The sequence below is a fragment of the Camelus bactrianus genome, chromosome 11 (genome assembly GCF_048773025.1).
Source record: "Camelus bactrianus isolate YW-2024 breed Bactrian camel chromosome 11, ASM4877302v1, whole genome shotgun sequence".
NCBI lineage: Eukaryota > Metazoa > Chordata > Mammalia > Artiodactyla > Camelidae > Camelus > Camelus bactrianus.
In genome coordinates, this window is record NC_133549.1 from 12268690 (window position 1) to 12283645 (window position 14956).

Consider the following 14956-nt stretch of genomic DNA (forward strand, 5'->3'; position numbering starts at 1 on the left):
CCAGAAATGACTCCCAGTCACTGCTGTCGCTGCGCCTGGGAGTGACCACTGTCGTGGTCAGAGCGCGTCCACTGATTGTAGACGTTAAGTTCTAATGTAAACCCAGACTCGACACAGCTGAAAACTCTGAATGCAGTTGACAGGTACTTCCTCCCAGTAACCAGAAGCCTCAGGAGTGAGGATTTTTGAAAATGTGTTAGAATTTAAAAGGATTTTATAAACCGGATGTCATCACACTTCCCAACCTCTAGTTTGTATTTCTGTATCAGCCAGAATGGGTTAAGCGCTATTCTAAGTGCCTTAAGACACTGATTCATTTAGTCCTCATAACAGCTCTGTGAGGCGAGCACTGTTCCCCCGGCTCACGTCTATGTAAACAGGGGCACGAAGCGATGAGGTCATTTGTCCGAGGCCACGCGGCTAGTAGGCGATGGAGCCCTGAACCCAGGCCCGGGGCTGGCAGGCGTGGAAGCGCCTCACCAGGCTGCCTGCCCCAGGGTGTGAGTGTTGCTGGCGCTGTGCTCGGTTTTCAGACAGACTAACCAAAGCTGACTTTTTAAATACATCCACTGCATTAGCTTGTTAGGGCTGCTGTAACCAAGTGCCACAGACTGAGCAGCTTGAACAACAGAAATGTCCCTACTCACAGGTCTGCAGGCTAGAAGTTTAAGTGAGACTTGAGGGTTGTTTGGCTGGCTAATGCAGTTACACAAGATTTTGCTGAGATTTGCATAAATAAAAAAGGAAGAATGGCGGGGGGGGCGTGGGGATAGCTCAGGGGTAGAGCGCGTGCTTAGCATGCACTCGGTCCTGGGTTCAATCTCTGGTACCTCCATTAAACATAAAGCATTAAAAATTTTTTTTAAAGAAAGGAAGAATGTGAGCACAAGAAGATAGAACATTTCAAGCCAGTTTATAAACAGTATGAACATAAAAGAACACACACCTTTCATAGCATCACATTTTTTTGAAGAACATGCCTTAGAAAATCATGATGTCACAAATACGTACCGAACACCTCATGGAGATTAAGACGAAAACATTTCTAGCAGAGCAGGCCTTTCACGTGGACAGAACTGATGTCTTCTAGAATTGTTTTATATACATATATTTCTGTGTACGTGTGTGGATACTTACACATAACACCATTTTTATTTTATTTTTTAAATATATTTTTGTTTTTGCCTAGATGATTTTTTATTTTATTTATTTTTTTAAAATTTGGGGAGTAATTAGGTTTATTTATCTTTAATGGGGGGTACTGAGCTATGCCCTACCCGCCCCCCCCTTTTATTTTTGTTTTTTTACTCTAACCCCGCATTTTCTGTGAGTTCTTGTTCTTGCCAACGGAGGTTTTGTCAATGTATTTCAGGAATGAAGAGCTGATTAAAAGTTACAGTTCTGCAATCCAGTAGGTTTTTTAATAAGTATTCACTGAGTATAAATATTAGAAGGAGAAACTGAGGGCCCCACCATGAAACCTGAGCCTAGAACAATGCTTGTCATAAAGCAGATGCTAAACAATACTTACCAATTGACTGAAAAAAATTAATACCACAGAGTTTAGGTAAGGTAAGAGGTTCCTTTTGTACCAAGGTTTATTTGCTGTATATGCAGTTGGCAAATGAGCCCCCGTCTCATCTCAGAGCCTCCGGGTCAGCTCACCCTAGAGGACATGCCTCTATAAGTAATTTTCTCTTTCTTTGCCCGTTTGCCCACACAGCACGTGGCAATCATGAGTAAGAAGAAAATGTTGAAAATGTCTTCAGAACTTTCGCGCTCTGTAATTATCTCCCCGTTGCCCTTTCTCTCTGCCCGTTGGGTGTTTCCGGTTCATTGCTGTAGTCCCTGTGATTTACTCAAACCCACTCTGATGGTCTCCCTTCCTGCACTGCACCCTTCGCTGCACAGGGCCTGCCTACGAGAGGAAGACCTCGATGTGTGTTCCTGGAAGGACGTTTGTTGGAGGACAAGGGTCAGTGTTCACTTAAAGGAAGCATGGAACTTAATTCCTACAATATACGGTAGAAAAGAGACTTCGCTGCTGCGTTCACATCCTTTCCCCTACAGATTTTCTCTTCTCCCAAGATCGGGCTTCTCAAATGTGACCTGTCCTGCGGCTCCCAAGAGCCACCCACACAGCTGCTGCTGGAGGCTAGTGGCCAATTCGTTTGCCCCTCAACACAGCTGGGGAAGGCCCGTGATGTCACGGGCTGTGAGGAAGCCAAAACCAGCACACGTAGGAAGATCAGACAGGTGCAGCCATCTTGTGAGCACGAGGAGAGAAGACTGGAGACAAAAGCCAATGATGCCAAGGATGGAGAAGCAGAAAGATAGCAGGAGCCTAGCTCCTCAGTATCAGCACTGAACCTCTAAGTTAACTAAGCCTCGAGCCACTGCCTCCAGACTTCTTGCTATGTAAGATAACAGACATCTTTTTGTTTGGGCCACTTTGCCAGGTTTTCTGTAATTAAAGCTAGAGCCATCCACAATGACACTTTGACCTTCCACCCTTTCGCTGTTTGATTGTTATGCCCAGACTCGTCTGGATCTCAGCAGAAGGCCCGGCCCAGGGCTCTCCACTGTGGGTGTCCGTGGTCTCTAGGAAGAAATAATAAACTGCTCGAGGGCAGGGTTCACACTTTCTGCTACTTTGCTTTGTCTGCAATGCAGTGAGCACCCAAGAGTATCAGTTGCTTATTTGTCATAAAAGAGTTGTTAAATGCATGAATGTTTACCTTTGAAACCGTATAGATGCTTTTACAGAGAAGCTAGCTGAACACCCTGGGAGGATGTCCAGACCCACGTGAGTCCTGGCTCTGTCCCCCGACCCAGACCAAGACACCTAGGGAACCAGGTGTCACCTGCCTTGTGAACCCAGTCCCACGAGGGTGGCAAGAAGTTGACTGTCCTGCCTCTAACAGAGATGACCTCCCTACCTTCCAGCCCAGCACTCTGAAAAGAATCACTCTCAGCAGTTTCTGCTGTTCTCCACGCCCTCAAATTGTGCAGAATACAGTGCACACACGTGTACAATTGAGTCTATAGAAGTATTATACAGAGTGAGTACATGCACATCCATATGTGAAAATTTGGGATCGTGATTGTTCCTGATAGCTATTGCTGTGTAACAAATCACTCCAAAATGTAGAGGGTTAAGCGTTTTCTTATCTCCTGCGGCATCTGTGGGTCAGCGAGGTGGCAGGTGCTGGCTGGGTATTGCCAATGCAGCCACAGGCAGACACAGGCTGGGGCCACCGGGGCGTAAGCAGGCACCCCTCTGTCCTGTCTGATCTTCCCACGTGTGCTGGTTTTGGCTTCCTCACAGCATGGAGATCTCAGGGCAGCCGGACTGCTCTCCTAGTGGCTGAAGTCTTCAAGAACAAGTGCTCTAGAGACAGGACAGAAGCAGCTTCACCGCTCACGACCTGGGCTCGGAGTCACGCACTGCCATTCCTGCCGTCCCTGCTGGTTAAAGCCGTCACAAGGGCCTGCCCGGTTTGAAGGGACGAAGGCATAAGCCACACCTCCCAGTGGAAGGAATGCCAGGGAATTTGCAGATGTATTTTTAAATTGCTACGTTATATACTCATTCCACTCTGATGTGGCGTAAGTGTACGCACCTAAGGGGGCCCTGAAACAATTCTGGGCGGGGCAGAAAAAATGTTAGAACTTACATTTCTTTTCTTCATTCACTCTTTTTATGCTACTTCATATCTGTTCATATACGTATAAATAAATTGACAAATATGTTGGGAAAGGTGCTTAAAAGCTTAGGCCAGTGAGGTGCACAATTTTAAAACTTGTCAGATATTCCCAAACAGCTTGTCCAGAGCCCTGCTTTTATCCTTACTTACTAAAAAATCAAAGATTCTTTATATCAGGATCTACCAATCAACTTTTTTTCGGTCACTAGGTATTTTTATTTAAATTTTTTTCTCATTTAATTTATTTATTTGACAAATAATGAACAAATACTATACAGTAGGCACTTTTTGCAGAGTTGGGGGTACAAGGATGAGTTGGTAAGGGAGAGTTACAGCCAATTACAGTGCTAAGATAGAATGCAAGGCGAGGTCTACCATCGACTTTTAACCTTTTAAAAAACTGCTTCTTATCTGAAAATACATGTATGTATTTGTATGACTGAATCGCTTTGCTGTACACCTGAAACTAATATTGTAAATCAATGGCACTTCAATAAAAAATCAAATTTTAAGTAAATAAGTAAGTAAATAAATAAATAAATACCATTGTCAAGGGGAAAAAAAGTGGTATTTTCCAGACGAAAACTTAAAAAAAAACTGCTTCTTAGAATTCTATTTTCTAACCAACTGCTAGACATTTAGGTGGATTCCAGCTTTTCTGCCGTTCACAACAATGCTGTAATGTACATCCTTGACCTGGATGTATGTCAGGGCATACTTTTGCCAATATAGCTGTAGGCTAAATTCAGGTAGTGAAATTTCTAGATCAAAGGTTATGTCCATTTAAATTATGACTGATATTGCTAAATTGCTCTCAAAAGAATCTCAACATTGGCATAATAACCACGTATCGACAGTCCCCATGTCAACATTTGCAAATGACTGTTTCTCTGCATGTCTTCCGCAAGGCACTAGTTTGTTATAACACTTTACAATCTTGGACAATTAGGTGAAAAATGGTGTCCTCTTATCTCTCAGATCTATGTCTTTAATTTCCAGTGAAAGTGCTTATCGGATGTTTGTATTACTTTTCCTATAAACTATCCTTTCATATTCTTTGCCTAATTTTTTACTGCATTATCCTGCTTTTTCTCTATTGATTTGTACTAGCTCTTTGTAATTTGAAGAAACTAAATTATGTTTCTCATATATGTTGCAAATATTTCCCATTTTGTTATTTTTTTAAAGGTACTTCTGTCACATGAAATGATGTATTCTTTTCTGGCCTGAAATTTATGATTTTTAATCTATGGCTTCCTTGTTAAAAAGAACTTCCCCATACAGAGATGATCAATGAACTCACCCATGCTTTTTAAATCTTCCGGTCTCAAATTTTATCTCTAAGGTTTTTATCCACATGGGATTTATTGGGAGAAAAGCACAAGGTAAGAATCCGCTTAAGCTGAATTTATTTTTCCAAATGGCTGGCCAGTGGGTCCAGCACCACCTGGTAAATAATTCCTGTCTTCACCACTTTCAAGCAACTCTTAACTCCCATAAACTGACCCACCCTCGTTGAATGTCTAGTGAGGGCCAGTCTGGTCGTGGTGCTGGTGACCTAGAATTAAAGTAGACGCTACCATTTGGCTTTGGGAAAATAGAGACAGTTGAGAGGCTTCTCAGTACAAGTGGATACGCACCCCCATCCCGCTGGTCCCCAAGCCCGCTGCCCCCACACCCTGCCTCTCTCAGAACATTTCCTCTTCTATTTCCTGGGCAGTTCTCACCCACACGGCCCTTCCTGCGCTCAGAGCATAGGTGTAGCCCCTCTGTAAGTTGCTTTGGCTTTTGGAGACTATTGGGAAAAGCTGACCAAAACCCAAAACGGAACCTGAAATAAATCACTGGTCTCAGTGAGGGTGAACAGCTGCAGGGCTTTACATCGCCTTGGCGCTGGTCCTTAACAAGCCAGGCACTTGCCGCAGTGTGGTGAATCCATCTGGCTTGGTAGGGCGGGGTGGAGCGGGGAGACCCCCTGGTGAGATGGTCACTCCTGCCCTCTGTTGAGATGACCAGAGCTGGGACGGAGCTGAAGGTGTCCTCGCCTCACCGCTTCTGTCAGTGGCCTCACCTGGGCTGCCTGGGAAAAGGGATGCTGGTGCTGGGGTTGAGCCCTTGCCCAGCAGGGACAGATCCTAGGGTCACTAGTGTGGGCGTCTGCACAGGACTGCCAAAGCCGGGGTCCAAGCTACTTGCCTGGACGCCTCCCTCCCACTCTTGAAAGGCGCGAGCACTGTAGGTCAGCCTAACACCCGGAGGGTGAGGTGGCGCACCTCCCAGTGAGCATGGGAGCCCCCCTGCCACGCGCAGCCAGCAGAAGAGGGCTCTGGGCTCTCCCACACCCGGGGCAACTCAGAAGTCCCAGAGGGGCTACGGGAGCCCCCACGGCCTCCCTGTCCAGCGGCTCCATGCCCACCCCTCTCATGTGCTGAGGCGCAGCACCCCGGGCTGCTCAGGGACCCAGATTTCCCCCGGGACTTCATGGCTCAGCCCCTGCTGGGTCCTGGACCGGGAACAGCCCCAGATAAAATCTCACAGATAAGAAACAGAAGCGAGGCCACCTCCATTTAAAAACAATGTAAGATCTTATGCTCATTAAGGGGGTTGCAGGCAGGAGACCTGACCAGACTTCCATCCAGTAGTTAACAAAAGTCAGATGGTCCAGAACAGGAGTTTCATGTAAATAAAAATAAGACTCCACGAAGTGCAATTAAGCCTTGGCAGTGAATTGTTCTCCAGGCTGGAGATACTTCCGGGCATAGGTGCATCATTTCTGACACAGGAGCTGAGGATGGGGGCTGCTGAGTTTTTTGGGGTTTTTTTATTGAAGTACAGTCAGTTCACAATGTTGTGTCAGTTTCTGGTGTACAGCCCAATACTTCAGTCATACAGGAACATACATATATTCATTTTCATATTCTTTTTCACCTTAAGCTACTACAAGATATCGAATATAGTTCCCTGTGCTGTACAGTATAAACTTGTTTATCTATTTTATATATGTGAGTCAGTATCTACAAATCTCAAACTCCCAATTTATCCCTTCTCACCCCTTCCCCCCGGTAAACATACATTTGTTTTCTATGTCTGTCAGTCTGTTTCTGTTTTGTAAATAAGTTAGTCTTTTTTTTTTTTTTTTTTTTTTTTAGATTCCACATATGAGTGATCTCATATGGTATTTTTCTTTCTCTTTCTGGCTTACTTCACTTAGAATGACATTCTCCAGGGACATCCATGTTGCTGCAAATGGCATTATTTTATTCTTTTTTATGGCTGAGTAGTATTCTATTGTTAAATATACCACATCTTCTTTATCCAGTCATCTGTCGGTGGACATTTAGGCTGTTTCCATGTCTTGGCTATTGTAAATAGTGCTGCTATGAACATTGGGATGCAGGTGTCTTTTTGAAATAAGGTTCCTTCTGGATATATGCCCAGGAGTGCGATTGGTGGATCATATGGTAAGTATTTTTAGTCTTTTGAGGAATCTCCATACTGTTTTCCACAATGGCTGCACCAAACTACATTCCCACCAGCAGTGTAGGAGGGTTCCCTTTTCTCCACACTCTCTCAAGCATTTACTGTTTTCGGACTTTTGAATGATGGCCATGTGAGGTGTGAGGTGATACCTCATTGTAGGTTTGATCTGCATTTCTCTGATAATTAGCGATATTGAGCATTTTTTCATGTGCCTATTGGCCATTTGTTTGTCTTCATTGGAGAATTGCTTGTTCAGTTCTTCTGCCCATTTTTAGATTGGATTGTGAATTTTTTTATCCACTTAAAAATCACTGCAGTTTGCTGAAGAAGGTTGAATGACTCTTACCTTTTTGTTAAAAAAAAAAAAAAAGCAGCTTTGAAATGAATAACTTCATGGAATCAAATCACTGAGAACTCAGCCCAGCAAGACCACTCAACACCCGTTTCTTCTTTGTTTTTAAATTTTTATTTATTCTATTTAAAAATTTTTTTTACTTCATTATGTTTTTGTTTTGTTTTGGGGGGGAGGTAATTAGGTTTATTTATTTATTAATTTTTTAATGGAGGGGCTGGGGATTGAACCCAGGACCTCGTGCCTGCCGAGGGTGCGCTCTGCCTCTGAGCTACCCCCTCCACCCCACCCCACCCCACCCCCTTTTTTCCTCTGTCCAGCTTTGGAGGCACAGTTTAGTCTTGTAATTAGGGGATCTCTTTGTTTCTCTAATGATTCTACAGCTCTCTCATGCCAGGGAGGTCACCTTTTAGGTCACACAGCAGCCCCCATCCCGAGGGCATCACATGGAGGGGGGGCCACACTCAGGATTCTCATCACCAGGCAGGTAACGGAGGGAAGGGGCACCCACTCACCTGTGTTGCTGAGGCCACGAAAGGTGCCACCACAAAGGACTCAAGTGTCATTACAGGAGGTGACAAAAACTCATTCTGCAAAAAGAGAACTGTCACTGTTTGGATCTTGAACAGTTAAGTGTCCCTTCTCCTCCCCAGGCGACCATTAGAGTCTGAGGCCGGCGCCTGCAAGAAGGCGGGCCTCAGGGCAGCACCGAGCCGCTGGTCCCTAAGGTACCACGTTGCATTTCTCAGTCTAACTTTGTTTAGTTTGGGGAGAACATTTTTTCAGTCCTGAAAAAAAAAATCACTGTGGTTTCTCTCCTCCCCTCACCCTGTATAATCGCCACTTGCAAGAAAGAATTTCACCATTTTTTCCCCAGAAAACCAAAAAAATGAGGATGCTGGGCAGACATGCTTTGTTTCTTTTCTGCCATGTCTGTCACTCCCCCACCGCCAGCCCCTCTGCCCCAGGCAGGCCCGTCTGCCCACACACCCTCATTCCCGCTGGGCCCCAGCCAGGCCTCACCAGCCTTTGTCCCCTGGTCAGACTTCCTCTTCCAGGAGCCAGCTCAGCACCACCTCGCTAAGTCACCCCGAGGCCGGGCTGGAGGTGGCCCGGGAGGCTTCTGCGCACCAGCTCCTTTCTGTCGCCAGTCTCCTCCCCACGGTTGGTTGGTTCACATCTTGGCCCAAGTGCTGTTGATCGACCAGTTCCCGGCCGTCCTCTCTCCTCCCTTCGGCAGGGTGGGTCAGGGGTGACTAGCTTGTTAGTCAAAGCTCCTGGACTTTCTTAAATTGTCCTGCTACTGACTCACCGCAGGAGCGCAGACAAGCCACTTCCCTTCCTCGCCCCCAGCCTCCAACCTCCCCTGGCTGTCTGTACATCCCCAGATCTCTTGGCTGACAGAACACGATGCCCTCAATATGTGGGCTGACGGTACAATGCACTGTCCAGCTGGTACTCGGAGAGCACAAAGGGTATTCATCATTTTGCTGGGTTTGTCCCTGGCAGGTTCTAGAATCCCAGGTAAAAACCGGGACAGGTGCAGGCTTTCCTTAGCTTCTCGCCACCTAGCTCCTCGCTGCGGCCTCTGCAATTAGCTTTGCTCAGAGGAGGGGCGAGAACGTCAGACTGTCTTTCGGACATTTTGAACCCACACGCAAAAACAACCAGGCACAGCAGTCGGGTATTTGGGGTACCTAAGACAGAACCCCGCCAAGGCGGCTGAGCGGGGCCTGGAGGAAGGGCTAACAGCTCTGGTTTGGTATCTTCTGAGAATGCCGTCCGTAGGAGTATTTGCCTGTAAGACCTACATCTGCGCCTGCAGCTCTCAGGCGCCTAGACGGACATCCTTCTTCTGGGAGGAAATAAGCAGAGAGACCAGCACGCAGCGCGCAGCCACAGCCAGGAATCAGCAGCAGCAGAGCAGCCCGTGCTTGGCTCAGAAACCAGATACCAGGCGCTGGACAGGAATTCGCCCCTGGGAAGTCCTTGCTTAACCTAACTCCTCAGGCTCCCTGCCTCCTAGACCGAGGCCAAGCCAGCGGGGATCCTGGGTGGGGCCCGGTGGGCAGCCAATGCCAGCTCGCTCAGGGTTAGATGGGCTGCGAGGGGCCCGCGCAAACCTGCAGGATGCTGGGCACTGGGCAGGATGGTGGCAGACAGGTTTCTGCAACTCCCATCTCCCAGTGGAAAAGTGCAGGTTTCCCCAAGGCTGCGGCGTGAAAGACTCACACTACCTGGGTCTGATCCCGCAGAGAGACCCGGCTACCACAGCGCCTCCAGCCGACACAGTTTCAAGGACAAGCCGGCCTGTGGTGTGGAGTTGGGATCAGCGGCCTTTGCCCCCAGGCAGCCTCACCAACATCTTAAAGGGTTTTCTTCTGTTATCAAAGAGACAGGAGGGAGAAGGAAAAAAGGGAGGGTGGTCTGGGAATATTTACTTTCCTTTAATATGTAAACTGATACCTAAAGCATTTTGATGGCAGTCCATTGGGTGGGCAGTACATAATCTCTGTTTTGTCCTGCACACTGTTGGCACTTGACAAATGGGTGGCAACGCCTCCTTCCTGGTGGCCGCCTCTACAGCAGCATCCTTCCGGGTGGCACGGGAGGGCGTCACGGCAGCAGCAGGGCGTCCTCATCGCAAGCGGACAGCTGCAGAACTCTGGAAGGACACCAGGCAGATTAAGGTGAAAACATGTCTTCTTTCTCCAGGAACCAAATGCAACACCCTAGATCTTGGGGAATACGAAGAAGAGATGGGCTGAGGGTCAGGGCGGAGAGGGCTGGCCCAGGCCGGGTGTCTCTGCCAAAGACACCCCCGGGGGGTGCATTTCCTCCAGCAGCTACTCTGCTCATACAATTTGTGTGTGTGCGGAGGGGGGAGCAAGATATTTAAATTTGTTTTCTCTTTTCTTAACAGAGGGACTGGGGATTGAACCCAGGACTTTGTGCATGCTAAACATGCGCTCTGCCACTGAGCTGTCCCCTCCCCACTCCACAGCAAATTAAATGGTAAATAACTGAGCATGTGCTTCCTACTCATACACACACACGTGGACACCCTGTCTCTGCTCCGGTTAGGTAGCTGGTCCTCTTAGTCCCCCTGAGTCCCTGTCACTCAGCCCCAGGTGCTGGAGCTCGGCAGACAAGCGGTTCCTGGGGTGGGGGGTGGGGGTGTGACAAACAGCTTGGACATTTCAAGGAGGTAAAAGTTGGTGGCTGGGGGTGAGAGAGTTCAGTGAGGAGGAAGGACCCAATCTCCCCACCGTCCAGTTTGACAAACTCAAGCTTAGTCTCTGAGGTCCCCCAGCTTTGAGGCTGTCCCGATGGACACAGGGAAGACTCAGCATCTGGGAGACAGGCAGTCTGGGCCAGAGATGGAGAAGCTACAGCTCCCCAGATGAGTGAGAATGAATCACAGCCCAGGCCTCTTCTAGTGAAGCAGAGGCTGTGTGCCCCAGTTTTGTAACACTCGCGGGTGGAGGGTGAGGAGGCCCGCCCTGATCTGCATACAATGGGGACAATTGCAGGCTAGGTTCTAGAAGTGACTTCAGAGAACCCACTGTCTCCCCAGTAGCCCAGAGGCCCGGAGGTCCCATCCCTGAGCTCCCACCCCGCTCCCTGGTCCTCTGAGCCGTGCAGGCCCAGCTCGCCTCAATTCATTCTAGAAAGTCTCATTTACCTGTCCTCAGCCAGCTGCCCCCCCCCTTGGCAAGGCCCGTCTCCCAGCCTGGGAGGTGCCACCGTGGACATCATCACATCTGCGGAGAGAGAAGAGGCACTAAAAGAGGTGACTCAGTGGTGTCGCCAGGTGCTCCTGAGGCCGGAGGAGATTTGTTCTCTTGCCAGGTGCCCTGCATTCTTGGGTGCTGGCTCAGCCCCTGGGACACCCACCAGGATGGGGTAAAGCCACTCTGGGATGCCTACGACCTCATAAGATACAACGTCCAACCATCACAAGTGGATAAAATCATTCATTTAGGCATTTAGTAAGGAATTTTCCACTTCTTTCCCAATGAGTAAAAGGTCCAGGCTGGCTTTGGATGGTATCTGATTAAGGAAAGACAGATTTGCTTAAAAACATAGTAAGGTCTCAAATGCCAGGCAACTGCCTCGGATGGTATTCAGAGGCGAGTCGTTGGAAGTTCGTAATGAAAAGGAAATCAAACACAATTTTCTTGTTCCCAGTGCTTTCCAGTGGATGTTAAGAGCTGGCTGACCGATCCAGCAAACACTGGAGTTTCCAGCTTGGGTAGAGAGTGATTCTGAGGACCAGGGATGCTGGCTGAAGCTTGTGGGGTCCTTTGTTTACTGGTGCCATCCTGGTCCTCGTTGAGGTGTGTCGGGGCCTCCGACCCTGCACCCTGTCTGTCCTGTGGCAGGAAATGTGGACACGGGGCAGGGCAGCTAGGGAAGGGCTGGGATGACCTAATCTCTCCCTTTTAAGTTCAGGGGCTTCCCTCAAGGCAGCCTGTACGAGAAATGGGTCCACAGCTCAGGACCCCGAGCAGGCACAGCCAGTACCATCACCTCCACCCCAGCCAGTTGCCTACATCCTTCTGCCAACAGCCCTCGCTGGTTCTGTGTACAAGACACCGGGGGGGGGGGGGGGCCGGTGAACCACGGCTCGGGACTGGGAGAAGTTGAATCAGACACGTGCACAGGAGAATTTCCAGAAACACTGAAGGACTGTGGATGTCACTGACTGCGTGTGGTGGTGGGTGGGCTTTGAGGGGAGCTGGGGCTGGAGGTGGGACTTGAAAGAGAAACAGAATGACGTTAGGACACCTGAAGATGGGCGGGTGGTCCGGGCACGGTGAGGAAAGGCGTGGATAAACCGCGTGCAAACCGCGCTTGGGAGAAAGTGCAGACTCAGGGTGGCAGCGCTGGGGGCCTGGGCGGGGGGCAGCGGGAAATGCAGCAGCAAGGGCAGGGTCCAATCGGCCTTTGCATGTTCTCCAAAGTCAGGCTAGGAGGTTGGACTGTCTCAGAGGGAAGCCATGGCAAAGGTTTCCAAGGAGGGTCAGATTCATCAGGTGGTGTCCATCTGGGACAGACCCAGTTCCTGGGGCCATGGAGGCGCCAGGGCGCAGCCATGAGCAGGATGTGGTCTCTGCCCACAGAGACTTTCTGGTTTGGGGGACGTGACAGGTAAGAAACAGACGCCCCGGGTAAAATGTGATCAGTGCAGGGCTAGAAACAGAGCTGGGTTGCTGTTAGAGCTCAGGGACGAGGCTGAAAGGCAAGGGGGCGAGGGCTGCTCCTCTGTCCCCAGGGCTGTGGAGGGAGGCAGGGGAGAGACGAGACGGGGGACTGGAGGATGGACCCGGACAAGGAGGGGCCGGCAGGATGAGAGAAATGGAGGAGGCTGGTGAACAGGTGAGGCCGCACAATGGGAAGAGGTCATTCGCTGGGCAGGTGAGCCCGGCAGTGCTCAGGAAGGACAGGGCAAGAGCTTACTCGGGGTCAGGACATTCACCTGGGAGCTCCTGAACTTGGCTGCTGAGAGGTGCTGGAAGCCAGAGCTGGGAAGGAGCAAGACGGACACGGCACCTCCCAGCTCTTGGGGTGAAGGAGCCACGCTGTACGTGGGGCACAGGTCTTCCAGGGGCGGGGCCTTCAGGGCAGCCTGTTATCGTTTTGAAATAAATTGGTTAATTCCTTGCAGCAACAGGGATGGACCTAGAGATGATCGTACCAAGCGAAGTCAGTCAGAGAAAGACAAATGCCACATGACATCACTTGTATGTGGAATCTAAAAAAAGTTTGATACAAATGAACTTATTTACAAACTGGAAACAGACTCATGGACGTGGAAAACAAACTATGGGAAAGGGATGGGGAGGGAGATTAGGCATTGGGATTAATTTATACACTCGACCATCTATAAAATAGACAAACAACAAGGTCCGACTGCACAGCACAGGGAGCTACATTCAATATCTTGTAATGGCCTATGATGGAAAAGATTCCGAAATACATATATATTCCCGCCTCGGTTTTTATTGGACTTGAACATCGCTGTAATCACACCACGTGCGCAATTTGCTGCCCCGCTGCACCAACCGTTCAAGAGTGCCGATTTTTCTGTGTATTACATTTATCCTCGTTTTTACATATGTTGGTATTTTTACACATATTCCAGGGAAAGGCTCACCTCCCTGTTTTTTTCCCTTCCTTCCTTTTCCTTCCTTCCTTTCTTTTTCTTACACTTTCTAGCTCCCTCCTGACCACCTACCTTCATTTCAAGCCTCCGTTTCCAGAGTCGGAAATGGCCATCTCCTTCAAATCTGCCTCCGTGGAGCTTTGCCAGGAAGAGGAAGTCACCAGTGCTGATTCCTAGAGATCCCGTCTGTGCCCCTCCCTCCTGCAAGGCCCTGGCAGGACTCTCACTTGGAGTCACAGCCCTGGCTGAGGCCCACCCTCCCCCACCTGCCATGTGCATCCTGCCCCCAGTGTCAAAGGTTTCATCTGACCATGATACAGCGAGCTGTCTAAAATGAAAAACAGCTAAGTACTGTCTTATCTACAGTCATTTTCTATTCTCTGAAGTTATCACGCAAACATCTCCTTAACAACGCCGACCTCCAGATCACACAGAGCGCCCAGGAGACGCTCAGTCACCACGGGGACCGACCACCACAGAAGTCAGCTGGAAGCCTGGGGCTCACTTGCCCTCGCGCCGTCCCCAGCCCGGGCGGGCTTTTCCATCACATGCCTTTTCGGCAACAGGGAGCTGGGATGGAGTGAATGCTCAGCTCTCTTTCCAAAAGCTGAGGACACTTAAAAATGCCTCCCAGTAGGTGGTTTGGTGGGGGAGGGAGATAGCTCAGTGTTTAGCGTGCAAGCATGCAAGAGGTCCTGGGTTCGATCCCCAGTCCCTCCATTTAAAAAAAAGTGCTGGTAAGACAAAACAAAACATGTTGTTAACCTAGAAACCTCTATCGATTGAAAAGATACCTAATGAATAAAGGCAAAATAAAAACGTTTTAAAAAAACACCTCCAAGTTAGCAGCCAGGGCCCAGAGAAATACGGATTTATCCTTGCAGGGGCAGTGGCAGGGATTCCGGCTTCTGAGTGGCTTCACCCGGAGCTCGGCTGTGGCCGAGGCTCAGCGTGAGAGGATCACTAACACATCCCTCTTTCTCCACCACTGTGTCTCCATCCGAGTGGACGACCCTGCAGCCCCGACTCTGAGAGGCTGTCTAGTGTGGCCTGAGCTGTGTGCCCATCCCACCCCCTCCCATTCATGTGCTGACGTCCTAACCCCCAGAGCCTCAGAATGGGACTATGTTCAGAGATGGGGCCTTTAAGGAGGAAATTAAGGTTAAGTGAGGTCATAAGGGTGGGGCCCTCATCCAACAGAAGAGGGAGAGAGAGACACCAGGGAGGTCCAGGCGCTGGGGGAAAGGC

The 14956-nt window shown here is 49.2% G+C and overlaps 2 long non-coding RNA genes across 2 annotated transcripts; both read right to left on the reverse strand.

Moving 5' to 3' along the window:
• Positions 1-674: 674 nt before the first annotated feature.
• On the reverse strand, positions 675-8872 carry LOC105075100 (uncharacterized). Its single transcript, XR_835854.3, has 3 exons — positions 8563-8872; positions 8055-8129; positions 675-7533 (listed from the first exon to the last, which is right to left on the reverse strand). It is a non-coding gene; the product is annotated as an uncharacterized LOC105075100 (long non-coding RNA).
• Positions 8873-9867: 995 nt separating this feature from the next.
• Positions 9868-14031, reverse strand: LOC141579245 (uncharacterized). The gene is made up of 4 exons (XR_012510398.1): positions 13781-14031; positions 13022-13171; positions 11225-11303; positions 9868-10204 (listed from the first exon to the last, which is right to left on the reverse strand). It is a non-coding gene; the product is annotated as an uncharacterized LOC141579245 (long non-coding RNA).
• Positions 14032-14956: the final 925 nt, after the last annotated feature.